The sequence below is a fragment of the Podarcis raffonei genome, chromosome 3 (assembly GCF_027172205.1).
Source record: "Podarcis raffonei isolate rPodRaf1 chromosome 3, rPodRaf1.pri, whole genome shotgun sequence".
Taxonomy (NCBI): Eukaryota; Metazoa; Chordata; class Lepidosauria; order Squamata; family Lacertidae; genus Podarcis; species Podarcis raffonei.
This window is the reverse complement of record NC_070604.1, coordinates 4,265,959-4,272,039: the sequence shown is the minus strand read 5'-3', so window position 1 is coordinate 4,272,039 and position 6,081 is coordinate 4,265,959. Positions and strand designations below refer to the sequence as shown.

At 45.5% G+C, this 6,081-nt stretch overlaps 1 protein-coding gene across 1 annotated transcript in view; it reads right to left on the bottom strand.

Moving 5' to 3' along the window:
* Positions 1-2,489: 2,489 nt before the first annotated feature.
* Positions 2,490-6,081, bottom strand: part of TFAP2B (transcription factor AP-2 beta) — a 76,438-nt gene continuing 72,846 nt past the window's right edge. Inside the window, exon 10 of the mRNA XM_053380388.1 lies at positions 2,490-2,650. The gene's annotated coding sequence lies outside the window, so the exon portion shown is untranslated. The remainder of the gene's footprint in view (positions 2,651-6,081) is intronic.

The window sequence follows — 6,081 nt, the reverse complement described above, 5'->3', positions numbered from 1 at the left end:
CCCTTTTTCTTTCAGACGCGGAGGGACGACAGAGAACTGGCCAGCTCATCCATTGCTTTGCTTTTTACCCCTTCCCTCGCTTACAAACCAAACTTCCCTTCGTGCTTGCCAGCCAATCGGAGCGCAGCGTCCTTTGGGGGCTTTGGGGGCGTTCCATTCAGAAAGTTCCCTTCAGAACCATTCCTGCTGCAAGGCGGGAAACGGGTGAGAAAGGACGCCTGGGTCTCTCGCTTTCGCGGGCGACGCCATCGGCTGTTTTCCTTGCTACGGACACACGGTGTCTTTAAAGCGCATTCGGAGCCCATCAGAGAATTCTGCGCACTGTAGCCTCTTAAGGGTTGCTGCGAATTGGAACTCTATGCAGGCTAAACTACAGTGCCCAGAACTCTTCCCGTGTGCTTGGGATGTGTTCTGAAGGTCGTGTGTACCCAGCCCTTACAGCTCAGCCTGAAACGGCAAGCGCATCCCTTGCACCTAAATTGGGGCGCCTGAACCCCTTGGCAGCAAGTCTCGCGCCGATAGTAGAGGCCGGCACGGCAGGGTTAGGATCCATCTCAGCCTTTCCAGGCCGCTGCCTAGGAAACCAACCATATTTGGAAGGACGCTCTGCGGAGACTAGCAAAGAGGAAACGCATTTACAGTGTAACAGAAATCAGAAAGATTCAGGAACCTGCGTTAGCCTTTCCTAGGCGGGTATTTGTGTTTGTGGGCCAAACTGCCTCGGACGCTGAAGAACTCTGCTTCGGGGGTTGGGTGGTCAACATCTTTCAGAGCGGATTTCCTGCATCGGTTAGACTAGACGCCTTTCCCTCTCTCTGATTCTAAGCATTGACTTGGAAATCGATCACATTTCCTGGCAAATGTGTTTAGAATCGAGATTCACATGGATTGAAGTCCAAATATTTGGGCTTCACCTGGTTACCTTCGCCTAGCAATCGCTCCCTTCCACTGTCTACTATACAGAATTCTTCCCAATATATGTCTTTTTTCATTGCAGCTGCAAAATGCAAACGTGGCCCTTTCCAGAGGCTTCAAAGTAGGTCACATCGTGACACCAGCCGCGGGGATGTTTGGCGGGGACAAAACAACAACAAAAAACCGTTGCTCGGATTCAGGCTCATAAAACTGGAGAGCATTCCCCAGACCCCCCTCTCTCTGCGTGATATTTTGAATATTGAGCAATAAAGTCATCCTACAGAATAATGGAGAATATTAAGGGGGGGAAGGGAGAGAGTTTCTTCGTGGGCTGGAAAATGGTAACGCTTTCAATCAATTCTCTAACCTTCCCTAAACTTGACTGGCTCTAAAACTGAACGGGACCGAATGAGGGGTGAGCAGGCTTCGTTGAATCCAGACCGACCGTGTGAACCTTTTCCAGAACGTGGACGAGGCTGCAGTATATTCAAGCTACTTTAATGGAAAAAGGAGTGACCAACTGCTCAGTCGATTGTGCCATCAGGCCAACAAACTGTACTAAGTAGCGTACTTTAAAACAATGTAAGACTATTGGACCTCTATTTCAGAAGTTTTAGGGCCTGGAGTGGAGTTCCGAGGATATTTCTGTTTGGATTGACACTGGACTGGGTGTGGGGGGTGCTGTTTGTATGGTTATAGGTATCTTTGTGTGTTTGTGTTTACAGTTTGTTCTTTTAGGCATGATGAAGAATGGAGCGTTTAGGAAACTAATGCTGCAATGCAGAAACTCTGACTTGGGGTAAATTCCATTGAACTCAATGGGACTTGCTTCGGAGTAGGCTTGCTTCTGTGTGGGGAGGGGAGGGGGCGTGGCCGTGTGGCAAACCGCAAAATGGTGCGCTTCTCCCCTACCAGGGAAGAAGGAGTGAAGATCCACATCTGGAACCAGGGTGGGAGGAGACCGGCAGTGGCTCCTCTTCGCCAAGAGGCGCTGTAGAGGCAGCAGGGGGATAAGGGGCTGCGAAGGAATCCGGCCTCCAAGAAGCCCCCCTCAGCTGTTGCTGCCCTAAGGGCAGTGGTAGCAGGCCAAGCATTCATTGGAAGCCCAATCTGCTGCCGCCTAAGGCGGTTGCCTCACCTTGCCTCGGGGTGGGCCGGCTGTGTGTGTTTAAAGGCTTGCCTTCCTAATCTGCGGCGCTTTCGTTGGCTGGTGAGGATGAAGAGGCCGGCCATGTGTCCATTAGACTGGGAGCAGCTCTTTGGGCGGGAGCGAGCCGGCCTGCTCCTTTGCCAAAGGAGTTCGCGGGCGCCGCCGGCTTCTGCCCAGCGCGCGTCCAAAGCGCAGCTGGCGTCCGCCGCGCCCCGAGCCTGGAGCGAGCGAGGACCGGAGTTCCCCGGGATCCCTGGAAGGCAACGCGCTCGCGAAGAGCCGCCTTCCAGGCAAGTCTGCGCTGCGGAGGCGACAGGAAAGCCGAGGTGTGGGGCGAGGCGGGAGGAGGCAGCCGGGGGGCAGCAGCGGCCTAGGGTCGCAGGCGACTTGGGAGAGGAATCAGACACAGTCAACGGGGCAGCACTTCTGAGAAGCAACGTTTATTTCTTTCCACTGTAGAACCGGGTCCTGAATTTCCCAAAGTCCAGATTGGGAAAGAAAAGATTTTGTCTTGGCTGCGGAAATAAATCCATCTTCAGAAATGAAGCAGCACCAACATAGTTTTTAAAAAAGGGAAAAAAATATCTGAAGAGGAAGATACAACAAAACACAACAATCTTTTTTTTTTAAAGTCGTATTATTATTATTTATGTAAATCAGGTCATCACTGGACAAGAAACCAATTTCTACCCATTACCATAACAGTTTGTCTATAAAGAACAGAAAAAAAGATCAGATTGGGTACTATCTAGAGTCAAGCGTTTGTAAATTTTTTTTGTCTTTTTGATCGTTTTTCTTCTTCTTGGTTTAAATTCCCCACCCATTCACAGAGGTATAGTCACAGATAAATAACCCCAAAACTACTTGCTCGCCATATTTACACAATCCCGTTAAATTAAGCATAAATAAATATATACAAACTCATCATTGAATGCCTCTCCGCGTTTGCCCCCCTTCTTTTCTGAGAGTCGCTAAAACCGATGACATTTTTTCATTTTTATGGAAAGACTATTCAAGAAGAGTAGATGTTGGTTTTGCTTTGATTTAAATAAAGGACTCGATTTTGGCATAGAAAGGAGAGACTGTAGATTTCACACTCCTATATTCGGTATATCTATTTGTCTTATAATTTCAGCTTCAAACCTTGCTTCCTAAAACTCATTGCTGGAACGTGCAACCCACTGAATGCAACGTGATTTATTGTCACATAAATGAGCTTAATAGAGTGGTGATAGACACGCTGGCACACAAAGGGTTACACTATGAAGGTTGACTTTAGCCATCTGCAGTTCTCTAAGTCACATGATTGTTTTAAACTTTTTTTAAAAAAAACAACACATGAGCATGATATAATATTGGAATAAACGTCAACCAGGAGAAAGAATATTTTATAAACATGGCCAAGAACATTCATCAGTGCAATTAAAACATTAATTCATTAATTGCATATATTGAAATGTTAAGAGTAGAAGATTGATTTTAATCAGAGCTGTCCTTCAGAAAAGGGTATTCAGTGCTGATGGCCTCAAAATAGAAATAAAAAATCCCAAAACAAACTATGTGCATGCATTGATTCAACAAGACGGGTTTTAAGAACACCCCTCCCTCCAAAAAAGAGGAATAGAAATTATTTTCATCATGACTCAGAAGAGAAAAATTGCATTTGATTAGAGACATAGGGAGGCCTAGATTGTTCTCAGAGGGAGGCTGGTGGTGGACGTTGTCCAAATAGTCAAGAAAGCACCTTAGGCATCAACTAAAAGTGTGTTTATTCAGATGTTTAGCTGCAATCCTGCACACTCCTAAGACAGCAAGTCACTTAGCAACCAGACACAGGATTGGTAATGCTCAGCCCTGAACTGGTGCTCTGTGAACTAACAATCTAAGTGCAAACGTGCCTAGCCAGAAGTAAATCCTACTCAGTTAAATGCAAGTAGATCACTCCCAGGGAAAGCAGGCATAAAACTGCAGCCTAACTGATAATCTAGCAAAAAGGAAAGTTGAATGGACACTGGTGCTTGGCTGTTCTTGTTTCTGTTCCTAAAGGGGCAAACGGCATTGCCAAGGGCACATGGACTTCTCCTTCAAGGGTTCTTTGTTTCTCCAACTATTTCCAAGGCCTCTCCTCCTAGAGCAGCCTTCCCCAACCTGGTGCTCTCCAGATAATTCAGGCTTCGGCTTCCATCTTCCATCTGCCCCAGGCTGTGGTGGCCCAGATCTGTAGTTCAAAACATCTGGAGAACACCAGATTGGCAAAGATGGCACTAGAGAGATGTATGAATGGAAGGTGCCAAGAAGAGCAGGAGAAAAGGGCTGAGCAGAACAGCAGAAAAGGTGAGAGGTGCAAGTTCAACTTCCTTCATTCTGGCCTTGGGGCAAGCAATTACCTCTCTGACTTCTTTCCCTAGTGAAGAATGGAGACTACCTAATTAACATTGGAGAGACACTTGAGTGGGGCAATTTTGAATGGGAAATTGTCATGAGAGCAAAGGGTTAAATAGTCCCTTTCTATTCACCCCTCCCCATAAGATTACTGACTTCCCTTTTCTTTCTCTCTTTTTAAAGTTTGGGGTGGGGGGTAAGAAATCACACTGCCTGCATATAATAGGTAGTTTGATTACTAAGGTCAGGATCATTGCACTATTGTCCATGAGCACATCATGATCCTAAATGCATAGCCTTGAAATGAATTTTTATTTAAACCAAATCCCTCCCAGGTGAAAGGTGTTTAGGACTGGATGCAAAAGGAACAGTACAACCTTACTTCTCATTGTTTAAAAAGGCACAATTTATCCATTTGCTTCCAATATGACAGCAGGGCAATCTTGATCACTAGGGTTTTTCCCATAGTATGGAGTCTTTGTACATTTGACAGTTGTATAACTGGCAAAAACCCAACCAGCACAGCTTTTCCCAGCAGTGATAGCAAAAGTGTCCTCTACTGAGTTGCGAAAACAATGAAGGATCTTGCGGCATCCTAAAGGCCAACTGTCTTTTAATGGCATGAGCTTTCATGGGCTAAATTTCACTTTGTCAAATGCATGGAGCATAAGCCTAAAATGGCATATATATATATATATATATATATATATGCGCACGTTTCGGAGGAGATGGAATGAATAGGGAAGTCAGAGGATAATGAAATGAAGAAGGGACAGTGGAAATTGTGTACCAGGAGTTGTGGGGGAGGGAGTGTAAAAAGGACATTGGAAATGCATGGTAATTTCGGCTGCAATCCTATACATGTGTAACTGGGATCAAGTCCCATTGAGCTCAGTGCAACTTACTTCTTAGTAGACATGTGTAAGATTGCACTACTAATAGTTATGCAGCACTTTCAAGTTTTGGAAACTAGGAGCCATTTTACCTGTTACTCAACAATAAAACCAATTTTGCCACTGAGATTAACTCTGGCTCTCCAGTGAGGGGCAAAACCTGTTTCTTCATAAGAAACGTAGGTGTCTACAGGCCCTGAATAAATATGAAAATTTGTAAGAAGCTTACCTGGTCAGCTCTCCCCACCCCTTCCTTTAATAGCCCCATTAATGATAGAGGCAGATAGAAATTGAGCAGGTAAAGTATCCCCAGCAGGGAGATGCAGCATAGGGAAAACTTCCCATTCTGGATTTCCATTAATCAACAGGCACAGGAGCTCTGCCATTAAAAAAGTTGTATACAAATTCAGCAAGGTTTTCAGTTGCTATCTGCTACTACCAGCCATCCCCACAGAGTGTGTGTGTGTAAATCATAGCTTTTAATTCCATTACTTTTAAGTAGAAATCATTATCTGGGATTAGGGTTGCCAGCTTTTGTACCAGCCCTAGTACTTGTGCCTTTAATAGCAACTTAATATGTGAGAATTAATAAGCGATATGTTTCATCTTCTCACACTTCTACTCATTCCTGCATACCAGGTGACCGTTACAGGTTCACAAGCAGGCCAGAGTAGTTTTTTTGGGGGTGGGGGTTCTGCTCAGTTGGCATCCCTGTCTAGAACTTAATGTTTTGGTGGACGT